The sequence below is a fragment of the Chiloscyllium plagiosum genome, unplaced genomic scaffold, assembly GCF_037043375.1.
Source record: "Chiloscyllium plagiosum isolate Xiang-an unplaced genomic scaffold, Cpla_swu_hap1 HiC_scaffold_47, whole genome shotgun sequence".
In the NCBI taxonomy this organism is placed as follows: Eukaryota; Metazoa; Chordata; class Chondrichthyes; order Orectolobiformes; family Hemiscylliidae; genus Chiloscyllium; species Chiloscyllium plagiosum.
Window position 1 is genome coordinate 25,491,156 of NW_028270185.1, and position 14,099 is coordinate 25,505,254.

Below are 14,099 nucleotides of genomic sequence, written 5' to 3' on the forward strand. Positions count from 1 at the left end.
TGACTTATGAGGAGAGACTGAGCAGACTGGGATTATATTCATTGGAATTTCCTAGAATAGTGGGGATGGTGGGGAGGGAGTGGATCTCATAGGATCATATGAAATTATGAAAGGAATGGATAAGATAGAAGTACAGAGGGTGTTTCCACCGGCAGGTGAAACTAGGACAAGTGGGCATAACCTCAAAAGCAGATTCAGATTGAATTGAGAAGGAAGTTCTTCACCCAGAGGGTTGTGAATCTATGGAAATCCCAGCCCAGTGAAGCAGTTGAGGCTTCCTCAGTGAATGAGTTTAAAGTTAAGAGAGATAGATTTTTGAACAGGAAAGGAATTAAGGGTGATGGTGAGTGGGTGGGTATGTGGAGCTGATGCCACAAAAAGACCAGCCATGATCACACTGAATGACTCAGGAGGCTCATTCTTATGGTCTTACGAATTCGAACATAAACCACTTGTGTGTATGTGTGTGGGGCTGGGAGGGTGAGGGTGCAGGTGTGTGTGTGGCGGGAGTGGTGGCAGTGAGGATGGACGTGTTGGGGTGGTGGGGGTTGAGGATGGAGGTGTTGGGAGGTGTGGGGGGTGAGAGTGGAGTCCTGAGCCACTGAAGCTTTTTCCAATCATTGTGGAAGGGTTGTATTATTACTTCAGACAGTGCTAAATGGAAGTTGCAGATGTCAAATTTGTTTATTGGTCAGCTGAGGCTAATGGGAGAGGGAAAGAGAGGGTTTGGATTTTCCTGTCTCTCCACTCAGCCGTTCTGTTTTCTCTATTTCCTCTTGGAATATCTGGGAGAGACTCCACTGGGACTTGTCACCATTTTAATGGGGAGATGGGTGAGTGGTCAGAGGGGATCATGGTGTGGGAAGGGAGTGTGATCCCAACGCCCCCTCACCCCATAACATGTCCCACTCCCTCCTCCTACCCTTCTCAGTCTATCTGTGAGGATTAGGGGATGAACAGAAGGAATTGTTGCCATTGACTGGGATCTCATTACTGTCTCTGGGGTTAGGGGGTGGGGGATTGGTGAGGGGGTGGGGTTTTCAGAGTAGGATCTGGGAGGATCCTCAGCATTGCAAAGGGGCAAGAAGTGCAGGATCTGAAACCCCACTCCCTTTTGGCCAACGTTCAGGATGATATTAACCCACTCCATCAACGATTGGCCATTTCACATCTTGCTTCTTGTGGGTTCCCGCACAGCAGGGAGTGTGGGGGCAGGGGGTGAAGATGGGGTTGTTGGTTGGAAAAGAAAGACAGCTGAAAGAGGGATGAGGTGGTGGGGGCTAGCTACCGGATCTGGAGTGAGGGTGTGAGGGTTTACTCCAGTGTTCAGTCCCAGCCCAGCTCCAGGTTGAAACGGGAGAATTTAGTATTTGCTGGTGGCTTAGTGGGGATGGGGGGTGGGGGGTGCTGTTTTCACATTGCAGCCTGTGGGATCTTGCTTTGTGGGGATAGATTGCAGCCATTTCCTTTACAGTAGTAGGGAGCAACACTTTTCACATTCAGGAAATTCAGGAGGTGAGGGCAAGGGGTTCTGAACGTGGGTGGTGAAAGTACAGAAACCTTCAGTTTCAATCAACGTGGAACGGGGGAAACTGGGGACAGCTGGTGGGATCCAGCTGTGCAGAACACCCTTCACTCCAATATCAACCCCTCTCTGTGGGGGCACTGGGGCGGTGGGGGTGGTGGTGAATGAAGGTGGACTGTGACAGGTTGTTGAAGGAATACAATGGTGGTCCGCATACAGCTACCTGTGGGATCTTGCTGTACACTCCCTCGGCCTGCAGCTCACCCTCACATGTTACGTTAGCCTATCCATAGGGCCACAGACTGAGGTCACTGATGGTCTGATAGTGTTTAGGGTGGACCATCCCTCCATTTTCCCCATAGCTCTAACCCTCCCAACACCTCCCGTCATTCCCTCACCCTCCGAAACATGGCACAGAGATTGGAGCACAAGGCAAACGTGAGGCAGGAGAGGGCATTTCAATCAAAACATGTGTGGAATGGAGAGAGAGAGAGAGAGAGATTATTGCGAGGAAAGGGAAATCTGACCAGAGATGGAGGTGTGGGTGGGACAGTGAAAGAGGAAGAGGGAGAAAGCTGAACAGAGATGGACAAGTGGATAGGGTTAGACAGAGGGAGAGAGGAGTGAAAGAGAGTCAGAGACACACAGAGAGGTGTCTGTACCAGGGGAAGGTTCCTCATTAATGTTTCATGTAGAAACTGCACCAATCCCAGATGGAGTGGGCACGGGGGTGGTGCCCTTTGAATGGGAATGGGTCAGGGGAACATTGATCTTGTTTTTTGTGCTTTTCTTACCCCCTGGAGTGTCAGAGAACCAGCTGGACAGGGAAGATTAAACCCAAGGGATGGTGGGGGCTGGAGGGTGGGTGGTGGGAAAAGGGGGAGAGGGACACAAGTTGCGGTGAGTGACTCTCCACCACTGAGTCATTGCCCAGTCCCTCAGAAAATAAAAGGGGGCAGTCAGAAAGCATTTGCCCTTGATCCCATTTGAAATCTGTTCCTATTCTCTGGGTTTAAGATTAGGGCGAGGTGCTGATTAAACATAGAGACTTTGGAAGTCAGTCAGTGATGGGATCTCGTTTGTTTCTCTTTAGTTTTGTTTCAGAACGTCTTAGCTTTGATCTGATCAATTTCCATCTCTCTCCTGGGGGGATTTCTGAGAGACTGAACCTTGGACATACTCTGGCAGTGGGAATGGGGGTAGTGTGTGGGGAGGGGGAGTTGGGGGGGTGGGAGACAATAAATATTTCTGTCCCCGCTCCCCTCAAACAGAAACACTGGGACAGTCCGGAGGCAGTCTGAGTAACCTTCCCGTTCCCGGTCCATGTGTTTAATATCAGGGGCTGTGTTGGGAGGAGCCTGTCAGATTGTGCAGGCGGCGAGCGGTGGGATCTTGCTGTGCTTTTGGTGCAGGAATTTGAAAAAACTAATTAATTTTCATTTCTCTCTCTGTCTTTCCACCTCCCCTCTCCGAGGAGATTCGTTTCGGGAGCTGAAACACGGGATGATGCAGAGACAGAGAGGGAAACAATTATAATAAACTGTCCCATCTCCTGTCATTCATTTACACACAAACACACACTCCCGGGGGAGAACAATTGTGGGGCTCAGGCAGTGTCTGGGGTTTGTACCACAAGGGGGTGAGCTCGGGGGGGGGGGGGGGGGAGCGGTAGAGGGTGTGGGAAGACAGAGGGGCAAAAAGGGAGCTGCTGCACAGTCTGATCCCACAGATTTCACTACCTCCCTCTCTCTCTGCCTCCATATTCCCAGCTGCCTGTCCCTCACACAGCTTTCTATAAAGTCCCCTCTCTTCCATATCCTTCATATCTACCCCTGCCCACTCTCTCACCCTCTCCCCAGGTTTTTCAGGAACTGATCCGTCGTTCAGTAGTTCCGATCTTTGGCCTTTCCTGCCAACCTCTCCCTACCCTCTGTGATCTTGCTATTGCTCCCTGAGGGTCATTTGAGCCACATCCCCCTCATTCTCTGTCCCTCTCCATCGCTCATGCTCAATGGTATCTCTGGTTGCCTTTCTCCCCACCGACTTGCTTCTCTCCTTGGGTTTCCATAGATTCCCCACAGGATGGAAGCAGGCCATTCAGCCCATTGATTCCACACCAACCCTCTGAAGGACAGTCTCCCCAAACCCTTCCCATCTCTGTAACCCTACACTTCCCACTCGTCCACTTAATCTGCTCATCTTGTGACTGTGGGGTGGCAGGGTAGGGGGGGAGGGAGCAAAAGCACCCAGAGGAAACCCGGGCAGACACAAGGAGAATGTACGACCTGGGTCCCTGGCACTGAGACAGCAGTGTTTACCACTGAGCCACCGTGCATCTCTCTGTCTGTGTCTCTCTGGCCATTCGGTTTTTCTAGAATCTTCTCTTTTGGTGATGGCCATCATACTCAGCTCTGCCCTGAGACTCTCTTGAATATATTTGATATTACTCGTACTTTCCACCATGAAGTCAGACACAAAATAATTATTCAATTCCTCAGCCATTTCCTTTTCCCCACAACTATCTTTCCAGCGTCATTTTCCAGCGATCTAATGTCCACTTTTTCCTCTCTTTTGCCTTTTATGTATCTGAAGAAACTCTTACAGTTTTCCTTGCTATGTCTGGCCAGCTTACCCTCATATTTCATCTTGACCCTCCTTATATCTTTTGTTGTAGCCTTCTATTGGTCTTTGCAAGTTACCAATCTTTTGGTTTCCCACTGCCCTTCCCCAAATGTTCTGTTTTCTCTTTCACTTTTACCATATCCCTGCCTTCCCGAGTCAGCCATGGTTGCCTCTTCCTCCCTGTACCATGCTTCTTTTCCCTCGGGATGAATCTCTGCTGTGTCTCCTGAGTTACTCTCAGAACCTCCTGCCATTGCTGTTCCACTGTCTTTCCTGATACACTCCTCTCCCAGTCAATTCTACCCACCTCCTCTCTCAGTCCTCTGTAGTTGCCTTTATTCAGCTGTAATTCCATTACCTTTGATTCTATCATCTCCCTCTCAAATTGCAGAGTAATTTCAATCATATTATGATCACTGCCTGCTGAGGATTCCTTCACCTTCAGATCCCTGATCAAGTCTGCCTCTTGCCTGTAAGAATCTGTGTTCCAGTTTATATTATAGAACATAGAACATTACAGCGCAGTCCAGGCCCTTCGGCCCTCAATGTTGCGCCGATCTGTGAAGTCAATCTGAAGCCCATCTAACCTACACTATTCCATATGTCTATCTAATGACCATTTAAATGTCCTTAAGGTTGGCGACTCTACAACTGTTGTAGGTAGTGCATTCCATGTCCCTACTACCTTCTGAGTGAAAACCTACCTCTGACATCTGTCCTATATCCATCACCCCTCAATTTAAAGTAAGTCCCCTTGTGCTAGCCATCACCATCCGAGGAAAATGTTCACACTGTCCACCCTATCTAACCCTTTAATTATTTTATATGTCTCAATTAAGTCACCTCTCAACCTTCTTCTCTCTAATGAAAACAGCCTCAGATCCATCAGCCTTTCCTGGTAAGACCTTCCCTCCATACCAGGAAACATCTTAGTGAATTTCCTCTGAACCCTTTCCAAAGCTTCCACATCCTTCCTATAATGCGGTGGCCTGAACTGTATACAATACTCCAAGTGCGGCTGCACCAGAGTTGTGTACAGCGGCAGCATGACGTCATCACTCTGAAACTCAGTCCCTCGACTAATAAAATCTGGGTGACAACTTTCAGCGATCAATGTATGTGGCCACCAAGATCTCTCTGCTCATCGACACTAAAACGAATCTTACCATGAGGCCAGTGCTCTGTATTCCTGTTCCTCCTTCCAATGTGGATCACCTCACACTTTTCCGCATTAACTCCATTTGCCACCTCTCAGCCCAGCTCTGCAGCTTATCGAGATCCCTTTGTAACCTACAACATCCTTCGGCGCTACCCACAACTCCACCGACCTTAGTGTCATCCACAAATTTACTAACCCATCCTTTGACGATCTCATCCTGATCATTTATAAAAGTGGCATTCAGCAGTGGACCCAAAACAGATTCCTCAGTACACCAGTAGTAACTGAACTCCAAGATGAACATTTCCCATTAAAACACTGTCCCCTGTCTTCTTTCAGCTAGCCAATTTCTGATCGAAACTGCTAAATCACCCTCAATCCCATGCCTACGTAACTTGTGCAATAGGCTATCATAGGGAACCTTATCAAACATCTTACTGAAATCCATATATACTACATCAACTGCTTAACTCTCATCCACCTGTTTGGTCACCATCTCAAAGAACTCCATAATGCTTGTGAGGCACGACCTACCCTTCACAAAACCAGGTTGATTATCCCTAATCAAATTATTCCTTTGTAGATGATGATAAATCCTATCGCTTATAACATTTTTCAATACTTTACCCACAACTGAAGTAAGGCTCACAGGTCTATAATTGCCAGGGTTGTCTCTACCCCCCTTCTTTAACAAGGGGACAATATTTGGTGTTATCTCTGGTTTGTTACCAGTGACACGTGATAGCGAGGCAAGGAATAGGGAAAGACATCAGCTGATGGTGCAGGAGGGAGGGTTTAAGGTACTTCGATAATTGGGGCTCATTCTGGGGAACTGTACAAATGGTGTTCACTTGAACCAGAGGGATACTAATATCCTGGTGCTATTCGGGTGGGTTTAAGCTAGCTCAGCAGGAAGATGGGAACCTGAGGTGTAGTTGCAATGCACGGGAGGATGAGAGTTGGGGGGACAGGATTTCAGGGTCACAGAAATGTGCTGGCAGACAGCAAGCTGGTTTGAAGTGTGTCTACTGCAATGCCAGGAGTATCCGAAATAAGGTAGGTGAGCTTGCAGCATGGATAGGTACCTTGGACTTCGATGTGGCCATTTCGGAGACATGGATAGAGCAGGGTGAGGAATGGGTTCCAGGGTTTAAATCTTTCATTAAGAACTGGCAAAGTGGTAAAAGAAGGGAAGGTGTGGCCTTGTTAGTCAAGGATAGTATAATGGTGGGTGAAAGAACTTTTGATGAGGACTCTCCCACTGAGCTAGTGTGGACTGAGGTTAGAAACAGGAGAAGAGAGGTCACATTACTTTTTATAGGCCTCTGCAGAGTTCCAGGGAGGTTGAAGAGATGTTTAGCAAAATTATTCTGGGTAGGAGTGAAAGGAACAGGATGGTCATTATGGTGTCTTTAACTTCCCCAACATTGACTCAAAATGCTATAACTCTCGTACCTCGGATGGATCAGTTTTTGCCCAATGTGTCCAGGAGGTTTTTCTGACCCAGAATGTGGAAGGGCTGACAAGAGGGGAGACCGCACTGGATCTGGTGCTTGGTAATGAACCAGGCCAGATGTTTGATTTAGTTGTAGGTTAGTACTTTGAGAAAGTGATCATAATTCAGTAATGTTTGGTTTAGCGATGGAAAAGGATACGTACAGGTAAAGAGTTATTGATGGGGCAAAGGCAATTATAATGCAATTAGGCAAGAATTAGGATGCAAAGAATAGGGTAGCAAAATGTGGAGGATGCAGACAATGGAAGTGTGGAGCTGGTTTAAGGAACAGATATTGCGTGTCCTTGATAGGTATGTCCCTGTCAGGTAGGGAGTAAGTGATAAGGTAACGGAACCGTGGTTTACTACAGAAATTGAATCTCATGTTAAGCAGAAGAAGGAGGTTTATGTGTTGATGAGGCAAGATGGTTCAGATGAGGTGATGGAGAGTTACGGATCAGTTGAGAAGAATTTAAAGAGAGAGTTAAGAAGAGCAAAGAGAGGGCATGAGCAGTCTCTAGGAAATAGAATAAAGGAGAACCCTAAAGCTTTCCACAGGTATGTGAGGAATAAAAGGATGATTAGGGTAGGAATAGCGCCAGTCAAAGACAGAAGTGGGAAGTTGAGTATGGACTCTTTAGAGGTGCTAAATGAACATTTCTCATCGGTAAAAGGAGAATATTGGAGAGGAGAAGAATGAGGTACGATATATTAGACTAGAAAGGATTGAGGTTAGTTACGAACAGGTGTCATTAATTCAGAAAAGGAATGAAAGTAGACAAGTCCCCTAGTCCGGATGGGATTTGTCCAAAGATTCTCTGGGAAGCTAGGGAGGAGATAGCAGAGACTTTGGCTTTGATAGTTGAGTCGTCATTTTCTACAGGTTTTGTACCAGAGCACTGGAGGATTGCAAATGTTGTGTCCTTGTTCAAGAAGGCAGTAGAGATGATCCAGGTAATTATAGACCAGTGAGCCTTACTTCTGTTGTAGGAAAGGTTTTGGAAAAGATTATAAGAGATAAGATTTATAATCATCTACCATGCAGCAATTTGATTTCAGATAGTCAACATAGTTTTGTCAAGGCAGGTCATGTCTCACAAACCTCATTTAGATTTTTGAGAAGGTGACCAAGCACGTAGATGAGGATAGGGCAGTTGACGTGGTATACATGGACTTCAGTAAAGCCTTTGATAAGGTTCACATGGTAAGCTGTTGGAGAAAATGCAAAGACATGGAATTGGGGGTGATTTAGCAGTTTGGATTAGAAACTGGCTTTCTGAAAGAAGGCAGCGAGTGGTGGTTGATGAAAAATGTTCAGCCTGGAGTCAGGTTACTCGTGGTGTGCCACAAGGATCTGTTTTGGGTCCACTGCTGTTGTCATTTTTATAAATGACTTAGAGGCAGGCATAGGTAAATTTGAAGATGACACTGAAGTCGGTGGAGTGGTGGATATTTTGGAAGAATGTTACAGGTTGCAGGGGACTTGGATAAACTGCAGAATTGGGCTAAAAGATGGCAAATGGAGTTCAATGCAGATAAATGTGTGGTGATGCACTTTGGGAAGAATAGCAGGAAGGCAGAATATTGGGTTCAATGGAAGGAATCTTGATAGTGTGGATGTGCAGAGGGATCTTGGAGTCCATGTACATAGATCCCTGAAAGTTGCCACTCAGGTGGATAGTACTGCTAAAAAGGCATACGGTGTGTTTGGTTTCATTGGTAGAGGGATTGGGTTCCGGAGCTGCAATATCATGCTGCAACTATATAAAATGCTCTTGCGGCCACACTTGAAATATTGTGTATAGTTCTGGTTGCCATATTTCGGGAAGAATGTGGAAGTATTGGAAAAGGTACCAGCATGTTGCCTGGTCTGGAGGGAAGGTCTTATGAGGAAAGGCTGAGAGACTTGGATCTGTTCTCATTGGCAAGAAGAAGGCTCAGAGGGAATTTGATAGAGACATACAAGAGGATCAGAGGATAAGATAGGGTAGACAGTGAAAGTCTTTTTTCTGGGATGATGACGTCAGCTTGTACGAGGGGACATAACTAGAAATTGAGGGGTGATAGATTTAAGACAGAAGACAGAGGCAGGTTCTTTAGTCAGAGAGTGTTCAGGTGTGGAATGCCCTACCTGCCAATGTAGTTAACTCCTCCACATGAGGGAGATTTAAACAATCATTGGATAATGGATGATGATGGGATAGTGTAGGGGGATGAGCTGAGAATAGTTCACAGGTCGGCACAAGATTGAGGGCCGAAGGGCCTGTTCTGCACTGTATTGTTATATGTTCCATTTGTTATCCTTCAGCCTTCTGGCACTATTCCTGTAGACAATGGTGACATCAAGATCAAAGCCAAAGTCTTGGCAATCTCCACCCTGACTTCCCAGAGAATCCGAAGAGAACTACCATCTGGTCTAGGGGACTTACCTATTTTCACAGTTTCCAGATTTGCTAACACCTCCTCCTTGTGAACCTCAATCATCTCAAGTCTCGGAGTCTGTATCTCAGTATTCTCCTCGACAACATTGTCTTTTTCTAGTGTAAATACTGACAGATATTCATTTCATGCTTTCCTATCTCCTCGGGCCCCATGCACAACTTCCCACCACTATCCTTTTTTGGTCCTAATCTTACTCTAGTCTATTGGGTGATATATCTATTGGGTGTGTTATGGGATGCTACTGCATTGGAATAGTGCCTGAATGAAGTTGCTGTATCTAGTCAGTTACGTTTTCCAATGGTTACGTTATTCTAAATTCCGTTTTGTTTTGTTAAACTCTCGTGTTTAAGTAAATTCTGTTTTGCTGAAAGTTGAGTGGTCTGACCAGCTTTATCACAACTGGAATCGAGTCTTAGAATCATCGAGATGTACAGCATGGAAACAGACCCTTCGGTCCAACCTGTCCATGCCGACCAGATATCCAAACTCAATCTACTCCCACCTGCCAACACCCGGCCCATATCCCTCCAAACCCTTCCTATTCATATACCCATCCCACTCCCTCTTAAATGTTGCAAATGTACCGGCCTCCACCACTTCCTCTAGCAATTCATTCCATACATGTATCACCCTGTGTGTGAAAAGTTGCCCATTAGGTCTCTTTTATATCTTTCCCCTCTCACCCTAAATCTGTGCCCTCTAGTTCTGGACTCCCGAACCCAGGGAAAAGACTTTGTCTATTTATCCTATCCATGCCCCTCATTGATTTTGTAAAACTCTATAAGATCAGCCCTCAGCCTCCGACACTCCAAGGAAAACAGCCCCAGCCTGTTCAGCCTCTCTCGATATCTCAAATCCTCCAACTCTGGCACCATCCTTGTAAATCTTTTCTGAACCCTTTCAAGTTGCATTATTAATTATAGAGTGCATCACAACTGCAGAAAAATGTGAGGAGGATTTGTCTACTGAGTCAATGTGGGTGGAAGTCAGTAACAAGAAATGATCAGTCACTTTTTTTGGGTATTTTCTATCAACACCCCCAATCGTAGCAGAGAAATGGAAGAACAGATTGGACAGCAGATCTTGAAAAGCTGCAGACTTGTTATTATGGGTGACTTCCCCAACATTGATTGGGACCGCCTTAGTGCAGGAGGTCTGGATGGAGCCAATTTTGAAAAGATTCCTTACTCAATATGTAGGTAGGCCAACTAGAGTGGAGGCAATATTGGATTTTGTCCTAGACAATGAACCAGGCAAGGTGTCAGATCTCTCAATGGAAGAGCATTTGGTGACAGTGACCATAACTGCCTCAACTTTACATAACCATGGAGAGGGATGGAAACAGACAGTACGGGACAGTATTTAACTGCAGGCGGGGGAGTTATACTGCTATTAGACAGGAGCTGTGGAGTATCATTTGGGAACAATTGTTCTTGGGGAAAAGCACAACAGAAGTGTTGAGGCTGTTTAAGGAGCACTTGTTGCAAGTGTTGGATAACTTTGTCCCACTGAGACAGGGAAGGGTGGTAAAGTGAAGGGATCACGAGAGCAGAGGATCTTCTCATCAAAAGGAAGTAGTAAGCTTATTTAAGGTTGAGGAAGCACAGCATTTGAGGATGACAGGGTAGCTGGGAAAGTGGACGGAGGAGAACTAGGAGGGGGCACAAAAAGCCTTGGTGGGAAGGACTATAGAAAGCCCAAAGGTGTTTCACACATAAGTGAGGAATAAGAGAATGATCATAGAGAGGATAACGCTGATCAGGGATAGTGGAGGGAACTTCTGACTGGAATCTGAAGAGGTAGGGGAGTCTCAAAATGAGTTTCTTTGCTTCAGTTTTCATTAGTGATGAAATTCACCTTCCACAGACCCATCATTGATAGCTCTGGAGGCACCAGTATCCCCGAAGACCTCACTCATTGACTGCTCAAAATCACGAGAAGGAGTATTGAGTCTCAGAGCATCCTTTCCAGTCACTGATGCCCCTTCTCCACCCTCAAGTACCTCAGCTCCAGAGTCCCTCTCTGTCTGTGGAACAACTTGATACAGTGATTGAGATGATACCACATGGATCAGCCCTCTGCTTGAATGGCAGTGGGCGATGCCTTGCTTACTGTGTAGGATCTCTCTCTCCTTGGCTCATTCCACTTCCTCCTGATCTCCGGGTTTACCAGACCGGCTCCCTTTGTGTTTCCTCGTGCATCATAGTTAGTTGTTGCCTCCCCTGCTTAAGTTCTAGCTCCAATTGTTCTAAGGTATGCCTGTCATATGAACCCCTCCACTTGGGCACTAGCATGGATCTACCAGTAAACATTTCATGCGGCGTCAAATTAGTCATGTGGTTAGTTTGCATATGGTAGCTCAATGCCAGTTGCAGAGCATCGACCTAGTTACGATTGGTACTTGCACAAATTTAATGCAACTTAGCTTTTAAAGTTCTGGTAATCTGTTCCACTATACAAATCTTCTCAAAATTTGCTAATACCTTGTGACTGGGGATGATACATCCAAATCTCTGCTTGATCCTCAAACTCTGCAGCACCAAATTAACCACTCCTTGGATAAAAGCAGACCCGTTATCTGACCTGATCTGAAAGTATGCCAAACCTTGGAATAACTTCATTTGTTAAGAATTTTACTACCATGCCTGCCCCTGACTCTTTCGATGGAGCTGCCTCTACGCATCTACTAAACCTATCGATTGCCACTAACATATATGTCTCCCTTCTCACTATCTTTGTCATGTCCACATAGTCAATCACTAAATGATTAAATGATCCCTCAGGTAGTTGTCTCATGGGGGTTGCTATGCCCTTTGATATTATTTTGAGAACAGACATCACATTGTGACAATATGTAATCCAATGGAGGCCTGCAAGTAAGGTGACCAGAAGCCGTCCTTCTTTATCTTCCTCAGCACCTCCGCTCTAGCACAGTAATCCAACCTTGTGCCTCTGAGATGAGAATGGTCAACAAAGGCATAGGTGCCACCTACAAACCTTCCTCTGTGTTCCACAGACCTTCTTGGTTTCACCTGGCTCCCCTTTGTCTCCACAGTATTTGTTTAGCTAAGGTCACCTTACCTTACATCTCAATGATGTTTGCTACGATAGGCTCCGGATCTAAATGCACCTGGGGTGCAATGACAGCTGAAGAGGCCATTCTAGCTGCTTCATCAGCTGAACAATTACCCTTAACCACCATATCACTGCCTTTTTTGTGAGACTGGCACTTTATAATAGCCAGTGTTTTTGGCTTCATTAACGCAGTCGTCAAATCTCCAATCTGTTGGTAATGTTGTATGGGATTTCTGTTGCTCTTCCTGAACTCCCTTTGCTTCCAGACTGCCCCAAGTAGATGGCAGACCCCATGAGCATAAGCTGAATCAGTATAGATATCCCCCATCTCACCTTCGATCAACTCGCATGCTGCTGTTAGTGCCTTAAACTCAGCTAGCTGTGCTGAACAAGGTTGCAAACAGGCCTCCAATTTAACTGTTCTAAACTGAGATTGCTCTTGCTGCACAACTGCAAACCCCACATGGTTTCAATCATGATCTTTCTAACATGAGTCAGCTACAAATACAACCATTTTATCCTCATCAGGTAGCAGTTCAGACTGTAAATAAGTCCTCAATTTAGCAAATGCAGTCACATGCCTCATACAATCACACTATTCCCTCTACGACTCCCTTGTCAGGTCCACACCCTCCATCAGCTCATACCTCAACCCTGGCACCTTTCCGGGTCACCATAGGAGGTGCAAAGCCTGCGCCCATACTACTCCTCTGACTTCTGTCCAAAGCCCCAAGAAGTCCTTCCACATCTGTCAGAAATTCACCTGCACCTCTACCAATGCATCCTCTGCACCCGGTGTGGTTTCCTCTACATGTGGGAGACAGGACACATTCTTGTGGATCATTTCAGAGAACATCTCTGAGACACCCGCACACAGCAACCCCACTGCCCCATCGCTGAACACTTCAACTCCCCCTCCCACTCCATCAAGGACATGCAGGTAGTGGGCCTCCTCCACCGCCAAACTGTTACCACCCGACGCTTGGAGGAGGAACACCTCATATTCTGCCTTGGGACCCTGAAACCACATGGGATAAATGTGGATTTCAACAGCTTTCTCATTTCCCTTGCCTCCACATTACCTCAGTCCCAAGCCTCCAACTCAGCACTGCCCTCTGGACCCGCCCATCACTGCCTCTTCTGACCTATCACCTTCTCTCTCACCTTCATCCACCTATTGCTTTCCCAGCTACCTACCCCAACCCCACCCTCCTCCCATTTATATCTTAGCGCTGACCCCCAAGCGTCATTTCCAAAACGTCAATTCTCCTGCTCCTTGGATGCTGACTGGCTGAGTTTTTCCAGCACCACGCTCTCTTACTTTTAATACTGATTGCATTGAACCAGTGCCTGCCAGCGTCATCATACTCCCTTGAATATTAAAATGCTTATATTCCCTCTGAACCATTCCTTTGTTAAACTTTGCTGTTATCCTGTTGCACTAACACTGTTGCCCCCACCCCCACCCCCACCCAATTAAGCACTTTAAATTTGTCTCACATCTTGGGAGTGAAAACTGTGAGTTGAACATCAATATTGGCTTCACATCATAAAATATTTACTGCAGCAGCTTCGTACTCTGAAAATGTTGGACAAAATTATAGATACTCTTAAGTGAAGCTCTCTTGTTCTCTAGACTGTTCAGAGTAGCTCTTTTAGTGCAATTTAATACACTGGTTGAGTGAAAAGTTTTCTTATCTGAAGCAGTCAACTGTATAGTGCACTGAAGTGAAATAGAATATGTTTCATGTCCTAGTGGCAAATGAAAAACACCATTTTTA